This window comes from Lynx canadensis, chromosome A1, assembly GCF_007474595.2.
Source record: "Lynx canadensis isolate LIC74 chromosome A1, mLynCan4.pri.v2, whole genome shotgun sequence".
Lineage (NCBI taxonomy): Eukaryota > Metazoa > Chordata > Mammalia > Carnivora > Felidae > Lynx > Lynx canadensis.
Window position 1 is genome coordinate 147,001,165 of NC_044303.2, and position 24,182 is coordinate 147,025,346.

General features: G+C 39.4%; 1 protein-coding gene across 2 annotated transcripts in view; it reads left to right on the forward strand.

Moving 5' to 3' along the window:
• XRCC4 (X-ray repair cross complementing 4) overlaps positions 1-24,037 on the forward strand; it is a 318,736-nt gene extending 294,699 nt beyond the window's left edge. The window contains exons 11-12 of one of the 2 annotated variants that reach the window (XR_003970694.2): positions 20,943-21,029; positions 21,784-24,037. The gene's annotated coding sequence lies outside the window, so the exon portion shown is untranslated. Of the gene's footprint in view, positions 1-6,111; positions 6,378-20,942; positions 21,030-21,783 lie in introns of those variants that run through there. The other variant, XR_004343730.1, reaches the window with a different exon arrangement.
• Positions 24,038-24,182: the final 145 nt, after the last annotated feature.

Genomic DNA, 24,182 nt, shown 5'->3' on the forward strand with positions numbered 1-24,182 from the left:
TAATTGTACAATAGTTATTAATAATAAGAGGTTTATTGGTGTGCTGCATGCTTGTTATCGTATGAGAGTTATAATTCACAGAGCACCAGAAATGTGCATAGCCAGAAGTCAAATAGCCATAAATCAAACATGCCATAGTGAATTCTACAAGATAGGGTATAAATTATGTGGTAAAGACTAAAAGTGCTATAAAATTTCAGAGAAGAAGATTGATGACGACTGCAGTAATAAGAGAAAGAGTCTTAGAAGTAGTGAGACTTACACCAGACCTTAAAGGCTACAAAGGATAGTGATAGTGTTACTGGATTGTTTCAGGTGTCAAAACAGATTTAACTTTGGAATTACATTTTTTATGATCTCTGGCCTATGGAAGCACCAAACAGGTTTAGTTATTGGTTTCCCAAACTTTATTCATTCATTCATTCATTCATTCATTCACCTGATCTGGGTTGACATCTCTGTGTGTCAGGTACTTTAATAGGTGCTAGAGATACACTGTCTATGACCTCAGGGAGCTTACCATCAAGATGTTAAGTTTGGGAAATGCTAGGTTAATTGAGATAAAACCTTCTTGGGTAGGGCTATTGTACGTAGGTGTGTGTGTATATATATGTGCATTCAGCTGAAGGATTTCCAGATCTTTCAATATCCTTGAGTCTGGAGATCTAGAGAGAATAGTGTATGGAGACTTCTTTTACAGATTAGCAATAGGAACTATTGTTTAAATTTAGAGATACTGCACCTGAGGGGCGCCTGGGTGGCTCAGTCAGTTAAGCAACCGACTTCGGCTCAGGTCATGGTCTCCCAGTTGGTGAGTTTGAGCCCCGCGTTGGGCTCTGTGCTGACAGCTCAGAGCCTGGAGCCTGCTTCAGATTCTGTGTCTCCCTCCCTCTCTGCCCCTCCCCTGCTTGCACTCTGTCTCTTGCAAAAATAAATAAACATTTAGAGATATTGCACCTGACAAATTGGCTAGAGGTTGAAGACAAAATATTATGCATTTCATTTGAAAATGTAAATATTGGCTGTTCAAACAAAAATTTCCCTTATGTTTCCTGACTTTGTCAGACACCATATATAATAATGGTAGCCAATTTGTGGATTACAGAGATATTGGAGGGTATCTATGGCTCATCTAGTCTCAGTAGTTAGTAGGGCTTATACATATATATGACCACTGTGATTAAGAAAATATAAAACCATTTAAAGCTGTTCAGTCATGTTGTTATTACATACTTTATCAATGTCTGTGATTTATAGAATGTCTATCATGTAGTTGTGTTCATATTTTTTTTATTTTAAGAAAGGATTCTCAGATACACATTATAATACTGACTTACCTTTAAATTTTGACCGTAACTATTTTGCTCTAATGTTTTCTCCTTAAACTGGAACTTCTTCAAAGTTAAGAAAACAATTATATTTACCATAGCATTAGAAAGAGTAAAATACTTAGGAATTAATATAGCCAAGAAGGTGAAGGACTCGTGCAATAAAAATGACAAAACATTGCTGAAATAATTAAAGAAGACACAGAAGATTTAATATTGTTACAGTGGTCGTGCTAGCCAAAGTGATCTGTAGATTTAATGCAACTTCTCTCAAAATCCCAATGATGTTTTTTACAGAAAGAGAAAAATCTCAAGGAACCTAGAATAGCCAAAAAATACTGAAAAAGAACAAAGCTGGAGAACTCATACTTTCTGATTTCAAAGCTTACCACAAGGCTATAGTAATCAAAACAGCGTGGTACTGACAGAAAGACAGACATTTCACTCTGTAAAGTGCATGGAATAGTCGAAACTATTGAGACAGAAAGTGAAATGATGGTTGCCAGGGGCTGAGGGGACAGGGGAATGAGGAGTTAGTGTTTAATGGCTATTGAATTTCATTTTTTCAATATGAAAAGAGCTCTGGAGATGGGTGGTGGTGATGTTTGCACAACAGTACGAATGTACTGAATATCACTGGGCTGTACACTTAAAAATGGTTATTTAAAATAGTGTACTTTATGTTATCTGCATTTTGCCACGATCCAAAAACTGGGGAGAAAAGGTAAAAATGATTTTTCAAAAATTATGGTAGAACATTGACTTCGTAGTTGTTAAAGACTTCAGCCTATACCACTTAAGCTTTCTGTTCTTTCTCACCCTTTACCCTTTACCACTGTTTTTGTTTTGCCTCACTTCAGGGCTTCTGGCACCAAAAAAAGTTAATGTTTGAAGCTCTTGAAAAGCGGGTGCATTTATTTGCAGCCCTTTTATACATAGTGACAGTATTTTACTTCCCCATTGCCATCCCCAGTCTGAACCTTCATTGAAGGGATTTATTACCAACGAACACCTAGTAGTCAGGGCCTCCTCTTTGCCTCGGGACACTCACCACCTGTGAGAGGCTCCCCCAAAGATTACTCAACCTTCCGGGAACCATTTCACTTCTCCTGAAGGTTTGTCACTTTCCACCCCCACCACCTCAATGTATACATGTCACCTATTCCACCTGGAGTCTACAATAGTCTTCTCATCTAAATTGGCCTTCATTCTAAACAAATCAAAGATGGAAGGGTTACATGAGGGAACCGGATCCTAAAATGTGCACTAATTAGAACGCTTCGTATCCAGAAGCTCACGACCTCTCCTGTCTCTGACTTCCCCTGAAATAATAACCAGTGACTCAGATCAAGTGTCTCAGGGGCTGACGTTCCTTTTGGTTCATTGGAGGGCTGCATTTAGCTTAGACTAACTCCCCAAAGCCAGGAAATATTCTCTTAACAGATGAAGTGTTCTGTTGACACCAGAAAAAATGCAAAGCATAATGTGGTATCTATTCATCAGCCACCAGAGCACCTAAGGCAAGTGGGTTCTTTACAAAACCTATTTGATGAGAATTGCCTGATCAACCATAGGAGAGATAAAGTAGGATAAGTGAACATTCCTTAGAAGTATCTCTTACAGTTCAGCTGATGTATAACTGTGTTTCTGAGCTACCCAAACCAAATCAATAACAGTCTTCATTTATTACGTTCTTACAGTTGATCAGGTTCAGAACTGAGCAACTCCATAGTCCTTTTTCTTTTCTGATGCTAGTATGAAATAGCATAAAAGCAACTAACTGGCCAAGATAGAGTGATATATCCCTTTTGCTCCTCTTCTCCCTAGATAAATTGGTGAGAAATTGCATTTTCTTATGTTCAACCTACTTGATAATAAAGATCCAAATCCAAATGTCACACAATATAAATAATAGACTAATTATTTGGCATCCACTATAAACTGAAATATTCGAAAGCATGAGATATGACTGTCATTTCATTTAATGGTTGCTTCTTTCTTAGTTTCCTTGGTAATTTAAAGTGTTCACATCATAAGAATGAAGGCATGTAAGAGTTACACTTGTGACCAAGGTAGAATGAAAGAGTCTAGATCTATCCCCTTACCAGAAATTACTGGAAAATTGGACAAAGTGTATTAAACAATGGCTTTAAAGTAACTGGAAGTCAGGTGAGAAAACATAAGAGATACCTGACAGGAAATAAACAAGGTGAGCCCCACCATTGTCCCAATTTACTGCCAAGAAAGTTTCCAGGCCATAGTGCCATATGTCCAAGCCATGGATGAACTGAAGCTCTCAGTCACTGCTGGTGGTCATATAAAGGGCTCAGTGACTCTGGACAATTTAACAGTTTCTTTAAGAAGTTAAACATACACATGCCATGAGATCCAGTCCTTTTATTTGCCCAATAGAATGAAAGCATGTGTCCTTAGATTTGTATGTGACTACTCATAGCATCTTTATTTGCAATGGCTAAAAAACTGGACACCAACCAAATGTCCATCAAGAGATGAATGGATAACACACTGATAAAATACATACAACAGAATTCTACTCAACAATTAAAAGGAATAACCTGTTGATACTTACAACAGCATGGATAAATCTCAGAGAAAGAAGCCAGACTAAATACAGTACATACTCCCCTTATATAAAATTCTGGAAAACCCATATTTTTTTATTTAATTTTTTAAATGTGTATTTATTTATTTTTGAGAGAGGGACAAAAGAGAGAGACACAGAATCTGACACAGGCTCCAGGCTGTGAGCTGTCAGCACAGAGCCCAACGTGGAGCTCAAACTCATGAACCGTGAGATCATGACCTGAGCTGAAGTCAGATGCTTAAGCCACTGAGCCACCCAGGCGCCCTGAAAATATATAGTAATCTATAGATTACTGATAGAAAGAATATCAGTGGTTGGCTGTGAGTGGGGGCAGAGGTGGAGGACGGGCAGATGACACAGTGACACAAGGAATATTTTGGAGATGATGAATATGTTCATTGTTTTTCCTGGGGCAGTGGTGTCACAGGTGTATGCATATGTCAAAAGTAGCCAAAAATATTGTACACTTTTAATATGTGAAGTTTATTGTGTGTCATTTTAAAGTATGTTTTAAATGTTTGATATTGTGGTAAAAGATACATGATGGAAAATTTACCATTTTGATCATTTTTAACTGTACAGTTCAGTGACATTAAGTACGTTCATGTTGTTTGTCACAACCATCACCAGAATTTTTTCATCTTCCAACTCTGGACACATTATTATGTGTCACTCGTATCTCAATAAAGATGCTGGGGGGAGAAGAGGAGCAGGAGAAGGAGAAGCCACCACAAAGTGACAATGTTTTTTTAGCTAGAGGGGCTCCTGGATGGCTCAGTTATTTGAGCCTCCAACTTCAGCTCAGATCATGATCTCACAGTTGGTGAGTTCCAACCCCACATAAGGCTCACTGCTGTCAGCCTGTTAGCCTGCAGCCTGCTTCGGATCCTCTGTCCCCCTCTCTGTGCTCCTCCCCAGCTTGTGCTCGCCCCAAAATAAATAAATAGCAAATAGTTTATGAGACACCAACCTAATTATTTGTCACGTATAAGAGCCGATTGCACCTCAGGGCCTTGGGCAAAGCCTCCTGTGCATCTGACATCCTCTAGTCCTCCCAAGAATCCTGTGAGGTGTAAACAGTGTTACAATACCTATTTTACACATGAATGGACACAGGAATTCTTTTTGGGGAGAAGAATGAATGAACTTACTTTTCTAAGTTTATTTAGCCAGGAAACCGGTGAAGCCACGTTTCAAACCCAGGCAGTCCCTTGCTATTTCAGCTCCCTGGTTCCGTGGCTCATTTTTCAATGATGACAAAATAGGTGCACTAATGATTTTACTTCATTGTGAGGACTGAGAAGGAAACAAAAGTATCTAAAAATCTAAACCAGCCTTGTTCTTTCTCATCATTCATTTTCACCTAATAAGTTTCAGGATATGTAGGCGTCAAGCACTGCTCCAGAAACTGGGATACAAGTACAAACATGGCCCCTATGAAGTCTCATGGAGTCCATGAATTGTAGCAATTCTGGGATACATGTAACAGTGCAAGGGCACACAATTTACAGTAGCTATTTTGACAGGCAGCTGGAGCAGGGGTTGGGGTCTAAGCAGGGGAGTCACTTCAGAAAACCTTCATGGACTACTGTGCATTTAATCCACGTCTTGAAATGTTGGTCCTTTTTTTCTAGATAAACAAAGGTGGGAGACAGGGAAAGAAGTTTGCAAGTTACAGAAATGAAAAATATGAAGGGAAGAAGATGTTCTAAAAGAGCACATGTTTTCAAAGGTAGAAGCCACAGGGGAATTAACTTTTAAGATGATTTGTTGTAAGGAAAATCATCAGTATTTGAGTTGGAAATTTCTGGAATGTGCAAAGTGTTCATTATGAGCTCATCAGGCTATGGTAATTTCCAGAAATAATTAAAACTGAAACACGTTGTGCTTTGTGGCCAAGAGGTAACAAAAATAGATGAACTTGAGGAGGCTCTCTGTGATATACACTTCAGGTCACGATGTGTGACCTAGGATTGCTAAGTGCATGGTATCTCTAAGTGCTATATCAGTAGGATGAAAACACTTGGAGTCAGGACTAGATTTTACATGGCAACAAGACTGCCTCAAAGCTATTTTAACAAATGAACTGATGTTCATTAAACATGCTTTACAAACTTTAGACTTTCATGAAAATGCCACAAAACCGGTTTTCAAAATCCCAATTTCTCTTTATTTAAGGAAATGGAGCACTTGAAATGCCAAAACTTTTACTGACAGTTTCCCCTTCCGGAGTCCTATTCTTATGAAATCACTGCCTTGCTTTTGTTGGAAAATTTTAGGTTTGTATTTTTTAGTACCATATAAACAGGGGTTTCTCAGTTATCTTCTCAAATGATTGCTGTTTTTGTTTTTATAGATTATTGACCCAATTTGTAAACATTACGTTAACTTTAGAGAGACCTCCAAAGACAGTTTTTTTTTTAAGGCCAGAATTTCCTCAAGATTTTGAGGTTTCACTTTGTGTTTATTATGACTACCTCTGAGACTGATAGGAGTCTGAGAACATGGGTAACGTTATTACAAAACGTCCCACTGAACTTATTTCAAGAACATTACTATCTGTGAGGGCTAATACCCAAGGCTGATGCTATCATGTTGTTAAGTTTGAAGCATGGTGGGGGGGAGGGGGAGGGGGAGGTAAAAGGAAGCATTTAATGGAATAAAAGCAATGAAACAAAACACCAATTGATTTCTCTGTGTTCTTGCGTAAAACGGAATGAGGTTGAAGACAAATTATCAAAATAAAAATAATATGTCTCCAGAACTGAATTTATCAGAATGTCCGGGATGGCAAGGATTTACAGAGCGCTTTTCTAAGTCCGAGGCCACACAAATGTGGTAAGTAGTTTTGCCACACACTTCCCCCTCCCTCCCTTTTTTTTTTTTTTTTTTTTTTTTTTTTTTTTAAGGAGGGTGGGAGCAGGGCAGTTCTTGTTCTGTTCAGCTTCAGTTTAGTAAAGAAGAAAGAAAATAGTAGTAATAAAAGGGCCCCTATCTAAATAGTAACAACTTCCTGGGAAAGTTACAATATTCTTTGGAAATTCAGTTGCAGCCTATCATGGGAATATATGATTATATAGAGACATAGAAGGTATGTGGTACATGGAAAAGTAGCAATGGCTGCTTGAGGTACTGTCCTTCCTCTCTGAATTTTACTTTTCTGTGAAACTAGAATACTAATACCTCCTTTTCAAAGTTATCATGAAGATATGCTTGGCCTACATTAGGTGCTCAATGATTGGTGGCTATTATGACTATTATTTTTGTTGTTGTCATTATTATTTTTATTACTAGTATAATCGTATTTGGAAAATGAAATAGAGAAATTTAGAGTTCATCTGAGATTATGGTATCTTTTGGACCAATACTACCCTGGAAGCAAAATATTTTGGTTTCCATAACAGGGGGATAGTATAATGATTAGATTTGTCACCAAAATAGAAGTTAAAAATTAATGCCAGCACTGTGCATTTACTTTAACCAACGACAACATCCTTTTTAAAATTTAACGGTGGTTGTCCTATTCAATTTAGAAACTACTATTGGCTGCAAACTTTTTGAGTGTAACTTTACCCAGCATTTTAGGTTAAAATTGTTCTAAAACTATTATTTCAAGATGGCTACCAGCACTGCCCCATGCCAGCCACCGGCAGCCAAGGGAGTCCAGCACCCCCAGGGATCTTCGCCTGAGGCCCCAAGTCCTCCTGCACTTCTACTAATTACAACTTGGGATATAGTAGATAGTGTAATGTTTTGTTTGTATTAATTAATACAGCAATAGGTATGGGTAGGGAAACTTCTAAATCAGTAAAGAATGCTTGCTATAAGACTATTCCGTTTCCGGGGCACCTGGGTGGCTCCATCCGTAAATGTACAACTTCAGCTCAGGTTCAAGCCCTCATAGGGCTCTGTGCTGACAACTCAGAGCTTGGAGCCTGCTTCCTACTCTGTGTCTCCCGCTCTCTCTGCCCCTCCCCCGCTCACACTCTTTCTCTCTCTCTCTCAAAAATAAATGAAACATTAAAAAATTTTTAAAAGACTATTCCATTTCCTATGGAACATACTTGCACAAAAGGAAAAAAATTGACTTTTCAAGGAAGTGGAAAACTTTTGAGAATATTAAACTATAAATCCCGGGGTGTTTTTAGAAAAGTATCTCTTAGATGTGTGGAGACAAAATTCAGCTTTGCAATTGCTAGTATTATGACATGTGTTTTAGAACAACTGGCAGATAATTGCAGGATGTTTTTGCGAATCATTTAAATATAAAATATTGACACTATTTTTCTTAAAGCTGCAGAGCTGATATATGTATAGCCTACTGATAAAATAATACTTTCTGATTGTTTTCTTCTTACAGATTAATTATCTCAATCATCACTTAACTATATCTCCCAATTTAAGTGCAATTTTAATTTGAAGTGAACCCTTCAAAAAAAAAATGAATCCCTAAATATCAAGTGTTTTAAACAAACTAAATTTAAATCCTATATCTAATCTTTCTTTCATTAAAAAAAAAAAGTTTCTAGTCATTTAAGTCAAAATTGGACCTTCCAAATGGAGTTGCTGTGTACCTATTTCCATCCTTAAACCACACATTTGGCTCACAAATCAAGTAATTATGTGTACAAAGGGATCTGGGAAGTGCAATCACTTCACTGGCACATGTAAGTAAAATATGGATGCTCAATTTCCATCGTAATGCATGCAAATGATAGACCCACACACACAGGCATTATAACTGCCCCTACGCACAGCCTGTCACTTTGGCTTTTGAATTTAAAGAGATATCCTATTCCTCTGAGCATGTTGAACAACATTCAGCAGAATTCTCTCCAATTCTATTTTTGTTTAAATCTCTTACGTTCATTTCTAAGTAAGCAAATATTGAATGTGGGTACTTAACATTTTTTTTATCTTTTGCCTGAGAATGTTGATGTATTATTGTATTTCATTTTATAGTAAAACTGGTGTATTATCTCCCTTGGGTTCTATAATCCTTGTAGGGCTTCAGATTTACTATGATTTACTAAAAGGATGTCCTAACCTACTTGACACTCCGTGTCCTCATCTGAGAAATGGTACACATTCATGGCTGCCATGGACAGAACAGAGGCTGTCCACCGTGCAGTGCGAAAGATGCTTGCACAACTCTACACAATAGCTCAGCTCTGTCAGTTAAGATATAGGTCTTCTCTTTGTAACAGAGGCTCAAAATTAGAGTGACTTAACAAGCCATAAGTTTATTTCTCTCTCATAAAACAATCTGATTAAATGTAAGCAGATCAACAGGTCAACATTGGCATGGCAAACATTCAGTGCCCGTGAGTACTCCCTCTCTCTTGCTTTTCTGCCATCCCTCTGCTGTTGCCCTTATACACATGATCTAAGAAAGCCACCTGGCACATCGACATTTTAGGCAGCAGGATGAGGGAAGAAGGGAAGAGGGACCATGTTGCCATCCTTGAAGGACATGTCCTAGAAGTTGTTCACATCATTTCCTCCCCTGTCTTATTGGCAAGAAATGAATCATGTGGTCTTTCCTGCCTGCAGGAGAATCTGGGAAATGTTGTCATTTTTCCAGTAGTGATGATTCAAGCATTCTAGGACAGACATGTGACATAGTGAGCAGACATGTAGTTGGGGGAAGTATATTGATTATATTTCCTTATTTTCTATATTCCTGATGCACTGACATTTAGAGCCTTAATCAAGAGACTACCTTCCTGGAGCTAGCTAATTCTTAGAAATGGCGAACAACTCTCCTGGGAGTGTGCTGTCGATATACAAACCCACCAATCCAGAGCCCACACCCCCAACCAACTCCTTTATCAAGCTCATACAACAAGCCAATACCCGCCCAGAACTCCCCAGGGCCAGGTACCAGACCACTAGAGACCATCTCTGTAGCCCAAAGACTGCCAAAACTATTCAAACTATCCAATCCTAAAGTTTTCAGTGTAGCTACCCTGTCTCACCCATAACTTGCCACGCATAAAATAAAATAAAATAAAATAAAATAAAATAAAATAAAATCTAATAATAGACTTTGGGCCATGCTCTGCTTTCACTCCTGGCTCCTGACCGTTCCTGTCCTTCTCCGTGTGGCCCTTTGTGACATGCAATCCATCTATTTCTAGAGATCTGTGAATGCAGACTACTTCCTTCATGATGATCATTTCCATATCTGATGTCTTACAATATCTAATGAAAACAAACGCTGGGTACATTTCCAACTTGGGGAACAACTAGAAGTCTCTGTCAGAGGCCTATTATAATCTTCCACATATACTGCACAGTGATTGTTCCAGGATTAAGTGTCTGGTGAATACTAACTTTGTAACTTTGTAAACACCAACATTCTGTACAAATATAAAGACAGTTATTCAATCCAAGAGTAAAAATATCTTGAATAGGAATATTTAGCTTTTTAACATTAATTGTGTCATGCAGTTGAAATAATAACCTTCATCTCAAACTTTTATTCAGATTTAGTAAACACTGTCAGAGGAATGGCCAGGGTTGGAGATATGAATGATGAAATCTCATCCCAGTAGTTGGTGGCAAAGGGGCAAATAGAAACTAGATCCCCCAAGTTTTAGAAACTTTCCAGTCTTCTTGTCTTTATTTGGTTGATGGTATTGATGGTGGAAATTTCTACCATGAATTACAAAATTTTACTTGGTTTTCATTTTTACTACCTTTAATTTTTATCATTGAGCACCCAAGTGGGAAAACTGAAAAGATAGATTCTTCCACTTTGTTGCCTGTAAGTATTAACACTGAAAAGAGAGTTTTGTCTTATCCAAACTATTTCTCAGCTGTTGAACTTCAAATGCCACACTTATTACAAGGAAAAATCTCCCAGTAAAAACTGTAACAAAAAATATAATACAATTAATTCATATGACATAAGTGGTCATGTGGTCAACAAACTTACTGCCTATGACTAGTGGACTTTTTTATATTACACATTCCTGGGTTTCAGTCACAGAAAATTCTAATTTAGTAAGTGTGAGGAAGGGCTCAGTCATCTGCATTTTTACAAGCATCACCAGTAAGTTTTTTTAAATATACATTTACATTTCTTTGGTAACACCTTTGAGATAATAATTCGCATACCATACAATTCACCCATTTATGTTACATGCTTTTTATAATATTCACAGAGTTATGCATCCACCAACACTAACATAATCCAGACCATTTTTATTACCACAAAAAGAAATACCACACCCATTAGCAGTCAACCCCATATCCCCTTACTCCTAGGCCATACCCCATAGCCCTAGGTAGCCCTATTAATCTACCTTCTGTTTCTATAGATTTGCCTTTTCTGGACATTTCATATAAGTGGATTCATACAATATGTGGTCTTTTGTGTCAGGCTTTTTTCTCTTATGTGGTCTTTTGTGTCAGGTTCATCAATGTTGTAGCATGTCTCGGTACTTCACTCCTTTTTATTGCTGAATAATATTCCCTTGCATGGATATACCATAATTTGTTTATTCTTTCATCAGCTGATAGACATAAAAGTTGTTCCCATTTTTGGAACAGTGCTACTAGGAACATCTGTGTGCACGTTTTTATGTTGACATATGTTTTCATTTCTCTCAGATATATATCTAAGAGTGGAATTGCTAGGGCAAATGGGTAACTTTGAGAAACTACCAGACCATTTTCCAAAGTGGCTGCACCATCTTACATTCCCACCAACAGTGTATAGGTTTCTAAAACTCTGCGTATTCTCACCAACATTTGTTGTTATCTGACATTTTGATTCTAGCCATCTTGGGGCGCCTGGGTGGCTCAGTCGGTTAAGCGTCCGACTTCGGCTCAGGTCATGATCTCGCAGTCTGTGAGTTCGAGCCCCGCGTCGGGCTCTGTGCTGGCAGCTCAGAGCCTGGAGCCTGTTTCCGATTCTGTGTCTCCCTCTCTCTCTGACCCTCCCCCGTTCATACTCTGTCAATCCCTGTCTCAAAAATAAATAAACATAAAAAAAAAATTTGATTGTAGCCATCTTAGTGGGTGTGAAGTGGTATCTATCTCATCGTGGTTTTGAATTGTATTTTCCAGATGGCTAATGACATTGAGCACCTTTCATGTGTTTACTGCTTATTTGTATATCCTCTTTGGAGAAATGCGCATTTATACACTTTGTTCATTTTTAAAAATTAGGTTGTCTTTTCGTTATTGAGTTGGAACAGTTCTATATCTCTTCTAGATCAAAGTTTCTTCTCAGATATATGATTTGAAAAAATTGTGTCCTATATTTTCTGGGTTGTCTTTTCACCTTCTTGATGGTGTCCTTCGGCACCATGAATGTTTTTAGTTGTGATGAAGTCCCATTTTTAAATTCTTCCCTCTATTGCTTGTGACTTTGGTGTCACAGCTATAAAATACAAACTCTTTTCTACAGTAGCACAAGGTATACATTGAAAAATGCTGATCTAGTTGCAGATGGTCCTTGACTTGGACCAGTTCATTCATTTGGAGCCTGCTCTTGTGGATTTATTGAGAGCTATCCTCTGTAGAAAGATTAGCCTAAGCCATGCCCCAGTAACAAGACACTGCCTTCCATTTATTTATTCATCTAGTGGCTATCCAAGCGTTGCAGGCATTGTGAAAATTAGAAAGAGGTGCCAGCTGTGGGAAGATAGAGTCCCCTGATACAAGTCTTGGTAGGTTGTGTCAGAGGTGGAGGAAAATTTGCCCCTTGCTCCTGTCTATTATAGACCTGTGCTGGGTCAATGGCTTAACTAGCAGAGCTTGGATGCTCTTTCAACCCCTGCTCATTTGCTTGGCTGGACACTTGTATAGTGCAAAGACTCCAGAGCCGTACAGCCGTACACCCTGGCCACTTTCCTAGGTGCTTTATTTTGTTACCTCGTCAGATCTTGCTGTTAACTCTGTTGTATGGGTATTGTTACCACTCTTTTGCCAGTGGGGAAACTCCGGCAGGTCAGTTGGCTTGCTCCGATTCACAAAACTAGTAAGTAGCAGACCTGAGATTTATGCCCCCATCCTATGACTTCAGTTCTAAAAGGCTTTCCACTGTGCCACTTTTGGTATTCTGTTTGTCACTCAGGTTTTAAGACCCTAAAGCTTATTAAATTCCTCCATCTGAAACCAGATCAGGAACTGCCAGACATGTTGGGAACCTATTTACCTTGCTGGAGTCTGTACTCACATTACTACTTCCTTCCCATTGCTTCCCTATATCAAACACCTGGCCTTTTGAATTTAGGACTTCCAGAGGCTTGGCAGTGTTTCTTTCCCCTTATTGCTGAACGATAGCCAGATCTCCTCTTCCATAATGCAGTTGCCAAAATGCTATGAATCAGAAGAAATCCCTGGAATTTGGTATGGAATTGCCTTATCACCGGAATGCCTAGAAGCTTTTTATTCAAATGAGACATAAAAGTCTAGGGTATGAAGACATGCACACATATAGTTACATAAGGGCGCAGATAGAAAGCCAAGGGGCAATGGCAGAGGAGACTGGAGGGAAAGCCTTTTGTAATTTCTTTCTTGCTGGACAAACCCATTTTCACCAGTAAGATACATCTTGCTGCATTTTTAGACAACCTGATAGCCCATTGTTCTCCTCACCAGCATCTCTCACACTGCCTTCCATCAAACTATATGCCACTATTTTTTTGTAGATAGCACTGTTTCTTCTCTTCTCCTCAAGGGAGAGGTGAAGGGGAGACTCTAAGACAAGAAGTCACAGAAATTGAGGATGTTTCTAAGAAGTGGAGCTTAATACATCCATTCAGAAAAGGAATGTGTTGATCAGCCTTGTGCCTACTCTACAGGAGCAAAAGTATTTGGTGAGAAGTAATTGGAAGGAGATAGGGCATGGGTAGCCTGCCCTCCCACTGTTTGGTCTGGCAAAGACTAGGATTTGGGGATTTTTTGTTTGTTTGTTTTTGTTTTTATGAACTAAATGATAGAGCAGGAAGTAGTTGCAGTCAAGCTGCTTTGCTGGTGTCCCCAAGAATGTCCTGTCAGACTAGGGGACGACAGCAGCAGGTGATATGGGGCTTATCAACGGAGATTGAGTTGAGGTGAGTGAAAGAAGAAGCACAGTTGCATGCACCCCCCAAGGGCAGGGAATTGCCCAGGGAGGGTGTCCTTTAAAGACTCCGGGAAAGTGCACTCGTGTCCCCTAGGTGGCCAGCACTGGGACACCTGACACACCAAGAGCATCAGCTGTCAGTCACTGTTATCCAGGGAAGCTTTAATGATCCCAAAGAGGATTATTATAGCAGCCGGTAACTAAGAGGGACTTGTCCCTTTCCTTCACCCTCACTTCTGTCTCTTCATGGCAGAAATGCTAAAGCCTAGAAGAGAGCAAGTACGGAGATCCCAGAGCAGCCTGCCCAGCCCTGCCCCATGCCCCTGTCAGGCAGGAGCAGGAAGAGTAAAAACACGGACATCCGCCCTTCCCAATTCATGTCTCTTGAGCCATAGGCATAGAAGCTTTGGTGGAAAGAAAGCCTTAATTAGTATATGGGATGAGCATTTTAAACTACATAAAAATAGGCGTACATTAATGAAAAGCGTGCAGATAGTTATGGAACCTTACTCCCAATGGGAAGGAGACATTTGACATAGCAGTCTGGGCAGTGAATGGAAACAAAAACAGTAGCGTTCAGGTTTTTATTTTTTGACCTGGAATCTGCCAAACAACCTGGTTTCAAGCAACCCAATTTTTCATTCACCTTTGCTTTTTACTGTTCCCGCTCCCACTGTTTTCTAAACACCAGCCATTCATCTGTTTCCAGATTAACACTCTCCTCTCTCAGGTTCTTTTGTTTGCCATCTGTATCTACCATCTCTATTAGGCATATCTGGGCCATTTTAGGAAACAATTCCCAATTATAATCCAGTTTCCAGCTTAGTCCTCAGGTGTGAGCACTCTCTTGAAATCTGCTTCCCCCTCCAAAATGCAATAGTCTTTATCAGAGTAGGTATTCTTTCCTATGTTATTGATAGCCTCATGTGCTACATGCCTCTCTTTATGAATAGTGTAAAATTGTGCCTTTAGACCTCAGAATACATTGCCTCAAAGATACAAAGTCAAGAATTTACACTGAAGAGTACAGAATTAACGGTATTCTCGTTTAAGACCCCCTTGGGAAAATGCTTTATTACCATTTGGGTTGCTGGATAATTGTATCCCTCAACTACAAGAGGAAAAGGAACTTTCTTGGCCCCTAGAATGGGAGCTCACGTGAAGTCATGGGTGTTGGTCACACATAGTGAGGCCAGATGGCGGAAAGAGAGGGAGGTGGGTGCAGAGGGGGCATCTTTTCTACCTGCCACATTTCGGTTTTGGCCTTCCTTGTTTCTTCAGGAATCATTGTATATTAATCCCCTCCCTTCCTTGGAATCTCTCTGCCATCGCTTCTTCCCTTTCTTAGCCTCTGTAGAACACACTGGCCTCTTGGGGATTCATAAGGGTGTTTACTCTAGGGGAGCAGGTGAGCAAAGAAAGAAAAGGAGAGAGTAGACAAAGGGAATAAAATGAGTACTACCGTCTGCCAGCCTCCCATCAGCCTTCCCTTTGATCATTTAAACTTATTGGGGCGCCTGGGTGGCTCAGTTGGTTAAGGGTCTGAGTTCAGCTCAGGTCACGATCTTGTGGTTTGCGAGTTCGAGCCCTGCATCGGGCTCTGTGCTGACAGCTCAGAGCCTGGAGCCTGCTTCAGATTCTGTGCCTCCCGTTCTTTCTGCCCCTCCCCAACCCCCTACCCTCTCTCTAAAAAATAAACATTAAAAAATAAAATAAAATAAACTTGTGGTCACAATGTTAGGATCCTTCAGGTGGGATCTGTCCAAAGACCAATTTCTTTGGGCCTTTCTAGTGTGTAAAGATCTGGAAGCACTGAATCAACAGTCCTACATTCCCTTTGACTTCCACTAAGTAGGAATAGGCTCTCTTCCTTCTACATTTCTCACCATTCACTATTGTTCACTTCTGTGTTCAACTTCATTCATTTGTGGTGTCCTCATGGCCTTGGTAAAGCATTTGAGTTTTCAGTGTTATTTGAGGCAGAGAGTATGTTGTATTCCTATTTTCATTTCTATTCTCTAATGATAGTTCTTAGGACATAGAACATTCTCAACAGTTGTATTCATTCCACATCTATTTTACACATATATATGGAGCACCTACTATGGGCCCGGTGTGGTATATACAGTTAAGGAACTGTATGTAATGTGAACCTGACATATAAAGACCCTACTCTCAACAGGGCTTCCACCAGTGACTACATGTCTAAAGAAGAAGACTTTGCATTAGGTGAATTTACACACTAGATCTGTGAGAGGGAGAAGAGGCACTAAGATTCAGACTAGGGATCCTGCAAATGAGGCAGCACTGGATATAAGAAAGTAGCCATGATGTGATCTTGGCATGGGAGGAAGATGGCTAAAAGGAAGGAGACATGGATGTATTCACACGCCTCCCTGGTCTCTGAAAACTTACAGCTTCATCTTGCCCCCACCAAGGCAGGAAACCAGTGTGGCCAGTTCTGGGATTCTAGCCAGCCAAGTGGTGATTAGAATATTGAGAATTATAGCAAATGTGATCGGTACCCCTACTGTATCCCTCACCTTTATCATTTCCATGCCAACTGGCCCAATTTCTCATCACAGTCCCTAGATCTTTTAGCTTTAAGAGACTTCTCTGGGGGTGCCTGAGTGGTTCAGTCAGTTAAGCATCTGATTCTTTTGGTTTTGACTCAGGTCATGATCTCATGGTTCATGGCAGCACAGAGCCTGCTTGGGATTCTCTCTCTCTCCCTCTCTCTCTGCCCCTCCCCCACCCACATTCGAGTGCTTTCTCTCTCTCTCTCAGTATAAATAAATAATCTTTAAAGCAAAACAAAACAAAACAAAACCAAACCAAACCAAAACAAAACAAAACAAAACACAAAAAGAGCCTTCTATGGCCACCAGAGCCCAGTCTGCCTGCACTCACACAGAAGTGGCAGGGGATTAACACTTTTTGGAAAAGCCTTCAGCCAATAGCAAGTTGGTTATAAATCTCCCAGAAGGGGGGCCGTGCATGTTCTCTACTGTTTCTCAGCATTCTTCAGTGAGAATCAGCTCCAATTCCCTGTAGTGACAACCTGCTTGAAATGCCTCCACTAGCCTCTTTTCCTTCCCTGTCTCACTGCGTCTTCTCTGTAGGTGTTTCTTGGTCTTGACTCCTAAATGAGTCTTGCCTCTGTGACAACCCAAACTAAGACAGATACTGTGGTTTTTTTGTTTTTCCTTTTAAATTTCTGTGTCAAATTACATTGGAATTTTGATAGGGATTGCAGAGAATCTATAGATAGCTTTGGATAGTATGGACATTTTCACAATTTGAACTTTTCCAAGATATCTTTCCATTTACTTGGGTCTTCAGTTTTTTCCTCAAGGTCTTATGGTCTTCAGTGCATAGATCTTTCACGTCTTTGGTTAAATTTATACTTAAGTATGGTATTGTTTTTGATGCCACTGCTCGCGGGACTGTTTTCTTTATTTTTTTTTTTTCAGGTAGTTGTTACTATATAGAAATGCAACTGATTTTTTATGTTGACTTTTACTGAAACTTTACTGAATTGGTTTATTACATCTGAGAGTTTCTTGGTGATGTTTTTAGGATTTTCTGTATGCAAGATTGTTTCATCAACAGGGACAATTTTACTTCTTCCTTTCTGATTTAGATGCCTTTTATTTCTTTTTCTTGACTAATTGCTCTAGCTAAGACATCCAGTACTGGGCTAAACAAGAGTGGTGAGAATGGACACTTTTGTCTTTTTCATGACCTTAGAGAAAAAGCTTTCAACCTTTCACCATTAAGTATGATGTTAGCTGTGGGCTTGTCATACATGGCGGGCCTTTTTAGCATATTGAGAGTAGAATGGTGGTCACCCGGGGCCTAAGGGTTGGAGGAAATGGGGAGATGTTGGTCAAAGCATAAAAACTTTCAGTTATAAGATGAATAAGTTCTGGGGATCTGAGGTACAACATAGTGACTGTAGTTAACAGTACTGTATTACATATTTAAAAGTCACTATGAGAGTAGAACTTTAATGTTTTCACCATAACAACAACAACAAAATGGTAGTTATGGAGATAAAAGATGTGTTAACCAACTTAATTGGGGTAAATATTTCACAGTATATACATGTATCAAGTCCTCACATTATACACCTTGAACATACATGATGCTATATGTTAACAGGAGAGAAGAGAGATAGATATTGTGTGAGATGATATGGGGAAAGGAGGCAGTCACAGGTAGCTACTTCCAGAGAGAAAAAGGGACAAACATTCCCAAAAGAGTTGCAGAAATGGGGGATGCGAAGGGCTATTACACATACTCAACTCCATTTTTTTTTATGTTTATTTATTTTTGAGAGAAAGAGAGACAGAGTGCAAGCAGGGAAGAGCCAGAGAGAGGGAGACATAGAATCCAAAGCAGGCTCTAGGCTCTGATCTGTCAGCACGGAGCCTGACATGAGGCTCAAACCCACAAACTGTGAGATCACGACCTGAGCTGAAGTCGGACTCTCAACTGACTGAGCCACCTAGGCACCCCTGAACTGGATTTTTGAGGATGCCTGTAAATTCGATGCAATATTTAAAATCAAATTATTTCAGGTTTGTGATGACTAAGAAGAATTTTTATTGCCTTGTTCTTTTCTCTTGTTTTCTAATGCCTACATTAGATACTCATATCCAACAGCCAGAGACCCTTGTATTCTTGGAGTGATCAATTTCTCTGAACTTCCTTTTCTTGTTAGGGTGATATTTAATGCTTTCCTTCCACCATTCAACTTTGGTTTGAATTATTCACTCTAGAAGACCTTTAGAAACTTTGGGGAGCCTAGGTGGCTCGGTGAGTTATGCGTCTGACTTCAGCTCAGGTCATGACCTCACAGTTCATGGGTTCAAGCCCCATGTTGAGCTCTGTGCTGACAGTTCAGAGCCTGAAGCCTGCTTTGAATTTTGTGTCTCCCTCTCTCTCTCTCTCTCTCTCTGCCTCTCCCCTGCTGTCACTCTGTCTCTCTCTCTCTCTCTCAAAAATAAATAAACATTTAAAAAAAAAACCCTTAAAATGCACCCTAAGTACATGACATCTAATGGACTATTTTTATTATGGAAAAATAAGAAACACAAATTTCTCTGCATACAACAAGATTAATGCCTGGGATTCAATGTCAATAGAATTGTGCATGCAAGTGATTTTCCAGTAAGGGAGATTTGTTGAGCTATCATTCTCCCCTGATTCATTTGTAGTCAGTGACATGTTTTTAAAAGATGGCTGATTAGACCAGCCAATGGGCACACACACACAAAAATGGTTGGTTTTTTTTTTCCCTTTAACTTCATTAGTCATTACATAGATAAATAACCTAGGCTACTCTAAGAAATTATTTTTTTCTGTAGAGATTACAAACTTTTTTAGGCAGAGAAGCAATTCTTACCTTTTGAGTAATGCCTGAATGCCTAAGGTCTAAAACAGTACACATTAACAGTGTTTGGTAAATGCTTGTTGAATTGAACAAAGAAAATAGAAATGAAATTGAGAGCAGTCTGTTTGTGATAAGTATTTGCTGAGTCTTATAGGTATTCTTCTCTAATTTTTTTCTTGATGCGTTATAGCAAATATTTGATGTCCTTTGAATTTCAGGGTTAAAATGGGATCATTCATATTTTTTGACAAAAGCGTAAAGCCTCTGGAATTCAACTAGTCCTGCAATACTTTTTACTGGAAAAACTAAAATGGAATGTCTGCTCGTTACTTCTGTGTCTTGTTCTGATACCCATACTAGAGTTCTCCAAACATTCTTCTCACTACTTAGAACTTCCTTTGTTTCCAGTCACACTTTCCACCTTTGCTCACCAGAGACAGTAATGCTGCTGTGGTGGCTTTTGGCTCCATCCATCGTGCTTTCATTAAACTTCTTGTCTCTGGGTCCCATTGTACTCTAATTAAATAAATGGAATCTGGTATTCACTGAAAATCAATAGCACCTGCAAAAGTTTTGCCTCTTAAGAAAACCTCCGCGTTGTTCTCTGCCCTGCCACATAGACTGTAAACTTTCTACCACTTCCTTGTGTTCAGAAATCAAATTCTTCAGCTCATCTTGGTTCAGTGAGACAAAATGCTTTATAAAAAATGACCTATATTTCTCAGGTTGTGGAAAGGAAAGAAAAAACTTTGAGAAAGTGACTAAGGAGGAGAGTAAGGGTGGTGATACTATCTCTGATTCAGTTTAGCTGGACTGCTTCATCTATGCCTTAATCTTTTTCTTTATAAAAATGATGACATTTTTGGTACTCTGCTCCAGAGCCTCCCGGGGGTGAGTGCAGATGTGCTGAGCCATTTGGCTGCCTTGTGGACCGACTCAGAGAGCCTCTCTTCTCCCTAATGAAGTCATCTCCTCTCGAAAGCCCAGCCTTTCCCATCACTCCATGTTGGGACTTGGCTTTGGCTTGCATAGTTCCGTCGTGATGTAGATGGTCTTCCAGTTAAGTTCTGGAATAATCTGCCCAACCATGAACAGGACATTTACAGCAAAGAAAAAAAAAAAAAACCTTTTATTGGAAGCAACATTTTACTGTAACATTTTGATTTGGGGACTGGGGAGCCAAGTCTCACCCTGGGAAAAATCAAAGTTTTCATGGCTTCCTAAAGATATTTGTCTATGTTTAATTTCTCTGAGTAATTTATATACTTCAGGCTAAAGAGTAATGAGATCGTCACCATCACTTTGCCTTTTGTAGAGTTTCTTTTATTTTTTAAAGAAGGCAGCAAAGACCTCATATTACTTCTGCATTTCCTAAAAAAGCAAAAAGCATTTAAAGTGTTGGGTAAAATATCTGTCCCTAAATTATAAAAAAAATGAAATACAACAAAATAATGAAGCAATTTTAGGGGTTGGCTTCCTTTTTCTAGGCACTGTGAAATTCACTAAAGGTGAATTTTTTTAATGTCACAGTTTTTCACCCTTCAGAGGGGATATTTGCTCCATTGTGTCCAGGATCAGCCAGACCGGGGACTTGAAATGTGAACCTGTTTTCTGAACGTAAGTGGGACTGGAACCTTGTCATCCCCAATGAAGCAAAAGATGATACCATGTCTAAGAACACTTCACCTGATCAATAAAAAAGGAGAAGTCTGAAATGTGATCCTAAAGCTCAGAGGGAGGTTTAGATGGAGATAATGAAATTCCCTGGAGACCTACCTGCCAGCTACACCTTTCTTGTTCAAGTCATTGGCTGGATGCCCCTGACCTCTGCCAAGTTCCTGAAGACAAGATCAAGGCAACGAAGCAAGGCACATAGACTCTGGCTTCTGGTTTCTTGTAGACACCAGCGCTAGCAATGATGATCTTGCTTTATCTAGACTACCTGAGAGTATGGAATTTACATACAGAGCATCCCCAGTATAAGGCCATGATTTAAAGGGGGATACACAGAATGAGATTTTAACTGCTGTTTGATTCAGACTTGAGTGTAATGAACAAATTAGTTTTACATTACAAATTAGTGTAGTGGACAAATAAAAGTTACAAAGACACACTTTCCCATTCAAAACCTTGTGATATTTTTTCAGACATGGGAGAATCAGAAATAACTGGTCTGTCATTCTCTTTGTCTTCATGAAGAGAGAGAGAGGAAGACAGGGAGAGAGGGGGGAAAGAAGGAGGGAGAGGGGGAAAAGAGAGAGAGAGAGAGAGGGAGAAGGCCTCAGGGACAGTTAAATATAAATAATACAGCTGTAGACTCTATTCTGAACCTACCTTATATGTTTTCCTTTTTACTCCCTCTCCATTATAGGTACCTGAAGGGGAAAATCTGCCTTGGAGAAATCAAGCTGATATTCAGGGGTGTCACTTCATTTTAGTTATTTGACAGCCTGAAGAAGTGTTTAATTTTCTAAATAACGTTACAAGCCAAACTAAAGGGAAAACATGTGGTATAAAGCTTTTCAACATTGTCCGTCTTCTGAAGGGTGAAGTCTTCTTGAGAAAGTACCTTTGCCCAATAATACTGCTCCTCGGCCAAGAGTTGTAATGTCCATGGACATTATAAGGAACTATAAATGTTAGAAGGCTAGAGGAATACATTTGGCAAGATAAAGGAAAATATCTCAGGATGTAAGTAGTCTCTGACCCTTAATTTTTCTTCATGTTTTATCATGTAAAGATGGCATTACTTATAGTGACTGTTAATGTATTAACATTTCCTTGAAAATGGATATTAATCTGCTATTAGGTTTCCTTTGTAGGAATGTTTTACTTAGCTGTATGATGAAGGGAGAGCAGGGTAATAGAGAGATAATAAGCTTTTCAGATGGGCGGATCTACCACTTAGAAAGTACCCTTGGGCAAGACATATAAACTCTTCGGAACTCAACTAGATTTACTCAAATTTAAGAATGAGAACAATAGTATATACTTCGAAATGTTTCAGAGAAAGGTCTATCCTAATGCCTGCAGTATAAATTCCAATAAAGATTCTTTAATTTCATTTTTCACCCTTTTTGAATGAAGTGATCTTGATTATAAAGTTGTTCTGAGGAGCTCTGAAAAGACCACTGTACCCAGTGTGAGGAATTGTGTTGTGGTAACAGCTCTGCTTTTAACTGGGTGATTTTAGGAAAAGTCACTTTCTGAGGTTTAGTTTGCTTATCTGTTGAATCTAAAGGTTGAAATCCGATTCTGTTCTGTGACTCTGTTATTCTAAATATTTAATGAAATAGAACTTCAATGTTAAGAATAGTAGTATGATAACTATACTAAGAATAAATAAATCATTGTCATTATCAAACAAACAAAAAATTGATTCCTAAATCCTATAATTAATAGTTACATTATTTACTGTCATGAGGTGATAAATATATAACTGAGAAGAAATGGATAACACACATTTTGAGAACTGAAATTCTAACAAAACTTCGACTTGTTTATCACTTAAAATGTAGCATCATGCAGAATGCATACAGTTTGCACAAGAAACTTTGGAAAGAAACATGGTAGATGTGCATGTACAGAAGTCTAGGCTTCTACAAGTTTTAAAGTGTGAGTGTAAGGCCCACCTACTCAAAGAAATTCAGAGGGAAACTCAACTTTTTTCTTTAATCCTCACTGTTGTGTTTGATATAATTTTCTAAGTAGAGACATCAGTGAGAAAAATTATGAGGGTGCTTCCATGTTTGTGTAGAAAGAAACGTTTGCTATCCATTCCAGTGTCCCCAGTGTTAAACTGATAGGCACCTTGGACTTATTTTCTTCCCATTGTATAAACTCATACTTGACTTCAAAGAAAAGGAAAATACAAAGTCCCTCTTTTCTAAGGGGCAGAAATCCTTTGTGCAACTGGTTGACCCTTGGCTCTCTAAGGTCCTATAGGAAATCTTTTGTAACACAATGCAGAGGACTCTTGCTTGTGTTGATGTTGTTTACATAGTTGGTGGGCCTGGCTGAAAACAAAAATCACATAAACTCATGAAAGATTAGGGTCCCATTTCCTGACCACAAGGAAGGGGATTGGTACATCCAAGCAGTCTGTTACTCAGAAAAATCATTAAATATTCTACCATGAGGGACACTTTGAAAAATTGAGAGAAAGGAAGAAGGAAGAAAGCAGAATCGAGACTTATGTACATTTGTGGCAGAGTAAGAGTTTAAATCCAACAAGGGATTTGCTTTGGGGAATTTCCTGTCCAGCCCTTTATTACCAGGGTCTTTGTAAATTGTGCAGTGACGTTGGGCTCCCCTTTGGGCAGTTCCCGGGAAAGGCAGTTCTTACACTTTTCCTCTAGGTCTTAGAAGGATCTCATTTTCTCAATGTCTCTTTCAGGTTGGCAGAAGGCGCAAGAATGACACTTCCCTCAGATGGGACAGGCAGGCTCTGTGGCCGCGTAAACACGCTGTAACCGAGTTCTCTGCTGATTTTTACAGAGTTTCATTAGCTCCCAAGAAGAACTGAGGGTGCTCAATTGTCTAGTGCTGGCCTGCCCCACAAGAGCCTGGGGGCTCCTTTCCCCTAACCCAGAACTGGCAGCGCAGGGGGCGGAGAAGTGGGGGTGGGGAGGGGTGGGAGGGCAGTGGTTTCTGTGCACACAGCGCGATGTTACTTAGTGAGTCGCTGAATGGGGAGCGTTGCTGTCCCCAAGCCGATTGGTACTTCTTGTCAGGAAGAAACGCCGAGAGGTGGGAGTGCCTGGGGAGGGA